Here is a 10,645-nt window from a genome sequence, read left to right as displayed (position 1 = left end):
TGAGATTATCCAGAAGAGCGATGTTTCATCCACCAAAATAAAAGTAAAATTAATGACTCCCACTCACATTAATTTGTGAAAGAAATTCATGTGCACCCAAACCCTCTGAGAATGCTCTGTTTTCCATCTAGCTCCTCATCCAGTCATAACTGACTGCACTGCTTTATATGCCCTTGGATTCTGGCCCAGAAAATGTGTGGTTTCTTAAAATATATATGTATACACTACTTTAATACCAGCCAATACCTTCTGAAATGTAGGTGGCCAGCAAGGCATTGGCTGATCTTTTCCTATTACATATTTTAAAAATGAGTTGACATTCGTATATAAATTCTGCGTAAGCTTCATGGAGTTTTAGTAGGAATATTGAAAGGGAATGTCAACAACTGCTTAGCTGCTAATATGGGCTGGAGATAATAACTAAGGTAGCTGGGCAAATTGTATTTCCAGGAAATTTTGTCAGTCATGCAAAAATGGAACAGCTTAGGAAAAAAATAATCTTGATTTCTTTTCATGAAAGAAGTAGGTACTGTGAGGTCGAAAGGAAATTTGAAAATGGATGTAGAGGGTCCTAATTTACTTTAATATTTCCTGTGTAAAGTCTTAAAGTTAAAGATTGATTTTTCCAATAAACATTAAAAGCATAATGACCTGGAGGTATGATCACAGATCACGTACCAGATGGAGAACGATGGAAAAAGAGCTACTGCTGTTAGAATACATTTTGTCTTCTTTTTTTCTCAGGGAAACTTGCAGTAGTTTGAAGGAAAGGATCAGACTCTGAAGCATGCAGTAAGAAAGACTCCACTTACTAAGGTATAAATAAAGATGGAAGAATTTGGCCCAGAAACAAACTCTCTTAGCTAAGGAAAGCACATATATCAAATTTAATTGAAATTTCAAGGAGATTTCCAATACACAGATTGCATTTATAATTTGGTCCCAACATTGTAAATAGAGTAATCATAAAGTTATGGTCAAAATTTTTATTTTCCCAACCAAAGGAAGTGTAGTTTTCACTGAAATGAAAACTTTCAGAGTCCTGACTTCAGAAAAACACTGTGTTAAAACTGAGCAGGCCCATTCAGACGATGCCCAGGGTCCATGTGTCTGCACCTTCACAGAATGGAATGATTTGACCTTGGTTTTGCACCACTTTTTATGGTGCAAGAGCTGTTTTCATACAAGAAAACATTAAGGACTTGTAAAAAGTTGGATTTCAAATGAAACTGGGTGATTTTCTTGAACTCAGTCTTTTATGGTGGTTCAGTTTTTTTTTTTTTTTGATGCATTTTTTCTGTGTGTTTGCATGTTCAGATGTTGTGGGGTGGAAGCTACCAAAATCAAAGACTCCTTCCAGAGCAGAACAGCAAGTTCTCAGTCACTTCTAATTTCCACCATAAACACACTGATAAATGCATTGGAGAGAAAACCTGGTTTCTGGCTGCTTTCTTCCTTTAGGAGCAAGCAGCTTGGGATGGAGCAACAAAACCAAGGGCAGCAAATGGGCAGGCAGCTGGGGCAGAACCATCACTCAACAGATCAGAGACTTTGTATAAGTCAGCACTCTCTGGGTCACTACAGAGAACCAGGGATCAGTGTCTGTCCCTGATTTCAGTCTGTTAGCTGATAGTGTTTGCAGATACATCCCTGTTTCCGTGTTTATTTTGTGCTGGCTTCTGCCATAATGTGCCTTCCCTGCAGGAATGATTACTCGTGCTCCTGGGTGCATGCGGCAGGATGTGTTCTTGCATCTGCCGTCCTCTGAGCCCCCGATTCCACCCTCCCTCCTTACAGCTGCTGCCTGTGACTTTAACATCTTCTCTTTGGGGTTTGGAGAAGGATGTCTTGGTCCCCAGACTCATCCAGCTTGGTGAGGAGACCTGACCATTTCTGGTGAAGGCTGGCGCATCCACGCATTTGTGCTTGCTGCTCCTTCAACCACTTCATCAGCTGTGCCAAGGACACTGAGCCATCCCAGGGATGCCACATGTGTTGTCATCCCAACTGTGTCCTCTAGGCAAAAGGGACCCTTCGCCCAGGAAGTTTCATGGTCCATCTGACAGACGGCCCTCCCTAAAATAGCTGAGGTGCATGCAGAGAGGGCTGCAAAAGCACAAAGCACCTGTTCTCCTGCCTGTTGTGTTCATACTGCTCCTAGGACATCTCTCTACATCTCTTTTGTCTTTTGCTGGGATAAGCGCATAAAATAACATCTCAACCTCATCTCCTCACACCCCTTCCAACATGGAATAAAGATCAATGGCAGTTGTTGGACAACCAAAGAGTGTGAACCTCATCATGAGAGGGAAGGACACAGAGGGGAAAGCGGTGAAAATGTATATTGTTCCCAGTGAGCTTAGAGTACATTTAAAACGCAACAATGGAACCTGACTCCTTCTGGAAACCTCCAAAGCACTTAAAAATGGGAATCCGGTCTCTCACCCCCTCTCCGCCCCACATACTCTGAAGCGTATAACAATAGAAACTCTGTTCCTACGGGTTCCCCTACAAATGACCCCTGGAAAGCATCGACTGCTTCCTGTAGGCTCCTGCCATCATCCCTTCCCCAGTAATATCTGCATCTGCTTCCAGATCCGTAATCACATTTCCTTAATTGAGCTGTGAAGGAGGATTTACATGACTCCATTTAGATTTCGTCGCTTGCCAATAAGGAGATAGTTATTTCAAATTAGACATGAGGAACATGAGATTCTGATCTAAGGGAGAATCTAATATCTAATAATATGTGCCTGGCTATAGGTGATAATTTAAGATGAGTTTACGGAGCCCCTGTAATTACATTTTCTGTGTGTGCTTTGTTGTGGTTACCAGGTAACTGCAAGCTGATTACATGAATATTTATGCTTGGCAGGTTAGACACTGCTGATACACAGGATTAGCATCGTTTTTTCCCCCTTGTAATTCTTTGGGCTAATATCTGGGACTCATATCAGGATAAAGGCGCCTTACCAGCAAAAAAAAAAAATCCCATTAATGCCATGCTTCCTATCTAGGGCATCAATTTGATTTTTCCCTGAAGCACAGCACTTGCATTTTGAAATACCGATCGGTCTTTCCTTCCTCTGTGATACATCCAGAATAGTTTAAGTCAGGCTGGAAATCTCTGATCTTGCCTTTTGTAGAGGTTGTGCAACATGCCGCGTAGGATCATTTCTGCCAAACCTATAAAACTTGGTGTATGTGCATCTGTGTGTGTGCGTATGTATGGACATAGCAGTGGTTTAGCCAGCTTCTGTTGGGGAATATAAATACAAAAAGCTACAGACACAGGAGCAAGTCACTGAGGCAAGGGTGTGAAGTTGCAGTGTGTCATTCTGCCCACATCCATGCTCTTACCCTGTGGTAAGTGTGAGGTAATGGGAGGTGAAATCATGCCACTTAATTAGAGAGAGCAGAGCTGGCTCACGTTCGCCATGGTATGGGAGGGTGTGCACCGTGCTGTCCTGCAGACCAGCTTGTGCCCTCACTGAATCCATCACAACCACTCTGCAGGCCCCCAATCAACATCAATGTTGAGCCACATCCTTGGATAACTGCACGAATTTGTTACATGGACGTTTGGGGTGTCCAGCTGGTTTGTTCCTCACCCTGCATGTGCTAAAGGCACAGAAAGGACAGTTTGAAGAAGGGAGGTGTTGGGCAGCCCTTCAGCCTGGCTCCCACCGATCAAACGAGCATCAAGTGGCAGCTGAGATGTAGATCTTGAGACAAAGGACATGATAACCCAGGGCTGTCATATCCCTCCCATCTATTCTTATCAGGCAGTGAGACCCAAACCAGACATCCTGCCCCAGTGCTTGGGGTGTTTCCTCCACAGACCCCCTCTTTTGGGACCATGTGAGTCAGCCCTGCAGAAAAGACTGCCTGTAAAGCTACTCAACTGTTGTCCTACCCTATGCCTCCCAGGCCCATCACTACTCAGTATCTACTAACAGTCACAGCAGGCAGGAGAGGACAGGCTTTTTAGTAGGGCCTGTAGCGACAGGACAAAGGGGAATGGTTTTAAACTAAAAGAGGGGAGGTTCAAGACTTCAGATATAAGGAAGAAATGTTTTACGCTGAGGGTGGTGAGGCACTGGCACAGGTTGCCCAGAGAGGCGGTAGATGCCCCATCCCTGGAAACATTAGAGGTCAGGTTGGATGGGGCTCTGAGCAAACTGATCTGGCTGAAGATGTCCCTGCCCATGGCAGGGGGACTGGACTAGATGACCTTTAAAGGCCATATCCAACCCAAACCACTCTACAATTCTATGGCTCTACAGAAGCAACCTACCTGCAAAAGTCCAGTTGATGATAAACTGGCCTTTTGCTTTTGCCCCCGATGGCTACATCTGTAAGGGTCGATGCAATAATGTATACGCCTAAAGAGCCCTAAAATGGAGCAGCTACTTCCAAACTGTCTACTGGGAAAGATCTTGGTTGCAGAAGAGCCCTTGCTTTCTGCAGACAAAGGAAAGTTGAAGAGAGCAATGATGAAAGGGGACCATCGGGCTGAGTGCTCGTGGTATAAATAGCTCATCCACCAGGTAATCTGGTCTCCTCTCTGCGGTAAGTGTTGCCCAAGTACTATGTGAGCTCAGTGAGCATTACTATTAGTCATACACCTAATTTTCTTCTCAGCACCCTTTTACTGAATCTGATCAAGCTCCCTTAAGTCAAGAACAACAACCCAATTGTGTTCCCAGGTTAGGAGACAGGGAACGGTGATCAAAACAAGCCTGGGCAGCAATTACCTTCAAATCTGACACTGTCGTGGCAGAACCTGTAAAGATATTACACAGGGCATCATGAACCTTCATGTTGTTATGATAACCCATGTTTAATTACTCCAAGCTTAGGCAGGGATTTGGTGGCCAGTGATTTCAGAAATGACTTTTATTTTGCTAACGTTTGTGAGCAGGCAGCTGTTTGCACATGAAAACAGTCTGCTTGCAAAACACAGATCTGCAAAACGAGCAACGGGGCTGAACGCTTGGGATCTGATTTATTTCTGAGGGCTCTGCATGGAGCCTTCATAGTGCAGAAACCTGCACCAAAGAAGGAGGAAATTATTTGAAGGGAGTCTGCTTTTAAGTAGAAAAGAAATCATTTGATGAATGTTTTAGATACTGTTGATGTTCTCAAATTTAAGGCATGAAAAGAAACCATTTCCAGTAGCGAGGCTGTGAGCAGGAGCCATCTCTTTGATCTGTATCTGCACACAGTGGGGTGGGGTCCATGAATTACAAGTAAATGTAATGCACTGCCATTCTTAAATAAAAACACACTAGCTAATTAAATTGAGGCCCAATAATCAAGCGACTGGTCTGCAGGTTTGGAAATGTCGATCCTGCACAGCTCTGCAGCTTGGGGTATGTCACTTAACCTCTGTGTTTCCCAGTCCCCCTCCCTGTAGCCTCCCTGTCTACTATTGAAAAATGAAGTATGATTTAAACAGCACTGTATGAATATATTTTCCTTATCCTTCAGGATTTGGACTCTGACATTAATCAGACCTGCACGCCCTGACATAGCATATGGTTGGCCTCCACATGTCCTCAGTGAGCCAGGCTGCTGTCTAGGCTGGCTGCTCCTAGGGTCTCTGCTGGTCATCACAGAGTCAAAGGTTTGGAGACCTAAATGTTGGAGGATGTGGGTCAAGCAGGGAGTGTGGTCCCACGAGACCATGGGAAACGCTTAATCTCTCATTCTTCAACTCCCACACTGTGATGGGCCAGCCAGACCTCCAAACAGTGTCTTGACTTGGCTAGGATCTTTATATAAGAAATATTTGCACGACTGAGCATTAGCCTAACTCATCCTGGATATATCAGATTGACAGCACATGCATATCTGGCCATCTAATGGCCAACAGTCCTCTGGAAGCCATGGCTTTAGGTGGGCTGCTGAATGTCTGGAAATGCAGCAGATCATTTATAAAAGTGGTAGATCATCATTAAAAAAAACAGGAAGAGCAATAAAGAAGAGCAATATCTTGTTTATGAAATTAGCAAACTACCTCAGCAAGCAATAGAATATGAGATTATCCTCAAAGCAGTAAAACGACAGATTACCAGTGGGACAAACATGTCAAGTGAAACAGAGCAAGCAGTAGATCAGGTTAAAAGTAGTAGCTGGCCATGCAATTCATGAAAGGGGGTTGTCCAATGCTGGTTTTTGCTGTTGTAGTAGTACCAGCCTGGGTGGTAAAAGGTGAATACACACAAGAACTTACCCAGTTTCCTGGCATTGGAAATGCCTTTTTTCCCATGGAACAGTTTCCTTGTTGGATGGAGAACTAGAGTTTCACCATGGAAGTAGCTGCCCTCAAGCTTTTCTGGAAGGCAAAGCCAGGTTTCAATGCCAGCCCAAGAGGCATCTGTAACATGCTTTCAGTCAATGTTCAGATCATAGGTTTTCAGGGCTGGTATTTTTCTCTTGTTTCCAGCAGCATCTGGGAAGGCCAAGACACTAAGCTGATAAATAACTTTCAATAACACAAAGTCAGATCAGTTTGTAGGAGCCTTGGGGCCAACAAGGAGGACCTGACCCTCTTATTTAGTAGTCACAGCAAAAGAACGCCAGGCCTGGATTTGTCACCTCTGAACAAGATGTGACTTCCTTGGTTACGGCTGTAGCTGCTCCAGGATCTCTCTGTGGCCACTGGAGAAATCTTCAACAAGTGATTCAGAATTCACTGCAGATGTCTTTTCCCGTGGGTTAGGGAGAAGCTCCAGCGCAGCTACTATTCAAAATTAGGTACCTCATTCAGGTTGGATGCTCCTCTATGTCAGAGAAAACGGAGTGCCAATCTCCAACATGCTCCTTAGCCTTACTGGGGGCTTGGGGAAACTGCAATGTCAAATGCTCATTAGAAATAAATGTGATAGCGGTACCTCAGAAAAGTTCATTCCTCAGGAGTCTGGGATGACCTATTACAATTTCCCATGTTACATCTTGTCCCATCACTGAGTACCTCCGAGGACAGCCCATCTCTGTCTCCTCTGCAACATCCCAGCAGGGAGCTGCAGAGAGACAAACCCCCCTTTGCCTTTTCTCCCACTGCACCCACCCAGCTCTCAGCCTCTCCTTGCATGTCCTGAGCTCCAGCCCCAACCAGGATTTGCTTCTTCAGGTGCATTGCCTGCCAGCCCCAGGTGTCTGCAGGTTTGCATCACCCTCTTTCAGAAGAATCTGCCTCTGTGTCCAGGCAGCTGGGGATCTTGGCCACACAGTTCCCCTTGGGCCATCCAGTGGTGCTGATACCTGCTGTGCCACCAGCTCGTGTGACATCCAGGTGCTTGACATCCCCAGAGCTGAAGATGCAACCGTGGTGCTGGGCAGTACCTGGACAAAGTGTCCTTCGCACATTTGAGGTTCTCCTACCTGGTCACCGCCCCACAACAGAGCTTTATGATCTGACGCCGTGGCCATTTCTACAAAACCTGCATCTTTCCTTTCCACATCCCACTCAAATCACAAGTGTGAAGACAACGCGCTCTGTAATTTTGAACTCTGAGACAGCAGCAGGGGCTATTCCAGGTTTCTTTTCTCCATCCAGTGGTGCAAAACCAGAGACACCCTGGGAGAGCCAATGGCTCCCCATGTAAATGAGACTGGGGTCTGGCATGCAGTGAAGGGACCTCGTCTGCATTATCCAGTTTCCTTGCACATAGCCTGATTTATTAATTTTTGGAGCAATCTGTGCGAGACTATACTCACTGAGCTAATTTTAAGTGGCTTTTTAAAGCAAACAAACACAGGATTTCAACTATTCCTCCTCTGCTGTCTCATCTCTAGCTGACAGCATGCTCCAACAGGAAAACAGGACCCCACAAGGACTGCGTTTCACCGCTGTGTATCAAAACAAACACACACACACACAAAAAGGGACCCGGCCGCTAACCTCAAGCAGCTTTATTTATTACACACAGTGCTGTCTTTTTAAAGGGAACTGCCTGCCCTGCTGTGGCCGGCTCTTTCTTCCCCATCACAACATTTCATGAGCAAAACCAAGGACCTTCTGAGCAGCCAGGCTCAGCTTGGCTCGCACCCCCTGCACAAGGCGACTTTTGTTCTATGTGCAAGCGCGCTGGCTGCCAGCCCCACATGCTCACCGCAGAGCATCAGGCACCCCATGGCACCCCTTGGGGCATTGCTACAGGCTGCAGAAGTCCCCTTTGCCACGGAAATCTGAAGGCTGCTGAGAAGCCACCAAGAAGAATCACCATGGTCAGCCAGTACAGTTGACACAGGGGTCTCTAACCACCAGGTCTTGATGGAAAGCACCCAACAAAGCCCAAATGGTGCAAGCTGCTCCAAATTTGAGTTAGTAACAACTATCTTCAGTCCTAATAGCTTAGGGGCACATTGTGGAGGAGCATTGCTGTTGGCAGAGCCATACCTCTGCCACCAAGGACTTTGCAGCCATCTCCCACTGAGGACCGCAGCACAGCGAGACCCTCTGTGAGCCCAAGGATAGAGTTAGATGCTTGGGCAGTGAGCAGGCAGAGCATCCTCTGGAGGTCCATGAGATGGTTAGTTAGTGCAGCACAGGATCCATGTTAGGAAATGAAGCATTCACTGTTTCCCCATGTTAGGAGAAGACTGAAAAACAAAACAAAAAAGCCAGATTGTTGATTTATATCCTAAATACCAAACTATATGACCCAACAAGCCCCATTGCAATGGGGCTGCTTCTAGCACACAAGTGTAACACACGGGCAAGTCCTTGCAGAAGCAGAGCCTGACTTTATGGCACCAAATAGATGTCTAATTGATATCTGCCAGGATGCGTGCGTTTTCTTTCTTTTATTATAACAAAACTTAAAATCCCTTTTATCTGATTTGCTGCTGGCCCTGTGTGAATAGCAGCAGGTGCAGGCGGGTGGCAGCTCTGTTGGGCCCCGTGACAATGCAGGATTGTTTCCTGCAGCGTGCTGGGAAACAAGGGAAACAGTTCAGGGGAATTTGACATCTGCAAAATTTCATTTTCAGGAAAGTGATGCCTATTCCAGAACAGCTTCAGAAGCAGAGCCTTGGCAGATAAAAAAATCTATGTTTTCCAATGTGAAACTGTATTAAACTAGCTCTCGGGGAACTGTTGTCCCTCCTTTTCCTCCTGAAATGAAAAGGAAAAACAGTTCTGGTCTTTTCCGATCCCATGCAAACATGATGTGGCCAGCAGGGCGGGGGAGGGGGTTCTACCCCTCTGCTCCCCTCTGCTGAGACCCCCCCACAGCGCTGCGTCCAGCTCGGGGGTCCTCAGCATCAGAAGGACACGGACCTGTCGGAGCGGGCCCGTCGGAGGCCACGGAGCTGGTCAGAGGGCTGGAGCCCCTCTGCTGTGGGGACAGGCTGGGAGAGCTGGGGCTGTGCAGCCTGGGGAGGAGAAGGCTGCGGGGAGACCTTAGAGCAGCTCCCAGTGCCTGGAGGGGCCGACAGGAAAGCTGGGGAGGGGCTTTGGGCAAGGGCAGGGAGTGGTGGGACAGGGGGGAATGGCTTGAAGCTGAGAGAGGGGAGATTTAGGTTGGACATGAGGAAGAAACCCTTCCCCGTGAGGGCGGCGAGGCGCTGGCCCAGGCTGCCCAGAGCAGCTGTGGGTGCCCCATCCCTGGCAGGGCTCAAGGCCAGGCTGGAGGGGGCTGGGAGCAGCCTGGGCTGGGGGGAGGGTGCCCTGCCCGGGTCAGGGGGTTGGACTGGGTGGTCTTTAGCGTCCCTTCCAACCCAAAGCACTCTGATTCGGTAATTTTACATGCAGGAGACGCAGACCTGCAGGTCGCTATCCGGCAACAGTGCCGGTGGGACTCCCCTGATAGGGTAATTCTAGGAAACCATTATGCAGGCGGCTCGTTGGTCTAGGGGTATGATTCTCGGTTTGGGTCCGAGAGGTCCCGGGTTCAAATCCCGGACGAGCCCTATTTCTACTTTTCTCCCTGTCTTCTTGTTCCCTTCCCACGCACGTTCTGGTGGTGGGTGGCTTTTCCTTTATGATGACGGGGTGGGCGCGTGTGTGACTCGTCCAAACAGGGTCGAGGTGCTAAAAAAAAACCACCCAAGACGCAAGCCTCCCCCACTGACTGTGTGCGCGGGCGAAAAAACAAGGGCTCGTCCGGGATTTGAACCCGGGACCTCTCGCACCCTAAGCGAGAATCATACCCCTAGACCAACGAGCCGACACGATAAACCGCTGCCCCGACTGTCTTGTACCCACAGCCTGCTGACGTCACGCCCCCGCGCCACTCCGCCGGCAGCACCGCTGTATTCCCCACGCGGCCAAGCGCTCCCCTCGCCCCTCCCCCTCCCCCGCTTTCCCCCCGTGCACCCGCCCGCACCCGGCAGCTACCTGAACCCCCTGCAGCCGCCCCTGCACTCCGCCTACAGCCACTCGATCCCGCTGCACTCCCCCCGCACCCACTGCTGCTGCTGGCACCCGCTTCTGCAGGCACTTGCTCCCCGTGCACCCACCCCTGCAACCACGTCACCCCTTTGCACGCGCCCCTGTAGGGATGAGCCCCTTGCACTCGCCCCCCCACCCCCCCGACTTGCTCCCCTGGTACCCACCTCTGCAGGCACCTTTTCCCCTGGCACCCAGCCCTGAGCCACTCGCTCCTGCAGTGGGCACTGCCTGTGCTGTTGCAGC

General features: G+C 48.2%; 2 non-coding genes across 2 annotated transcripts; one reads left to right on the top strand and one right to left on the bottom strand.

Moving 5' to 3' along the window:
- The first annotated feature begins 9,849 nt into the window (after positions 1 to 9,849).
- On the top strand, positions 9,850 to 9,921 carry TRNAP-UGG (transfer RNA proline (anticodon UGG)). The gene has a single exon. It is a non-coding gene; the product is annotated as a tRNA-Pro (tRNA).
- A 185-nt stretch (positions 9,922 to 10,106) lies between these two features.
- TRNAP-AGG (transfer RNA proline (anticodon AGG)) lies at positions 10,107 to 10,178 on the bottom strand. Its single transcript has one exon. It is a non-coding gene; the product is annotated as a tRNA-Pro (tRNA).
- Between the last annotated feature and the right edge of the window lie 467 nt (positions 10,179 to 10,645).

Source organism: Falco biarmicus, chromosome 2 (genome assembly GCF_023638135.1).
Source record: "Falco biarmicus isolate bFalBia1 chromosome 2, bFalBia1.pri, whole genome shotgun sequence".
NCBI lineage: Eukaryota > Metazoa > Chordata > Aves > Falconiformes > Falconidae > Falco > Falco biarmicus.
Note: the sequence above shows the minus strand (reverse complement) of the source record. Positions and strands in the feature narration are given on the sequence as shown.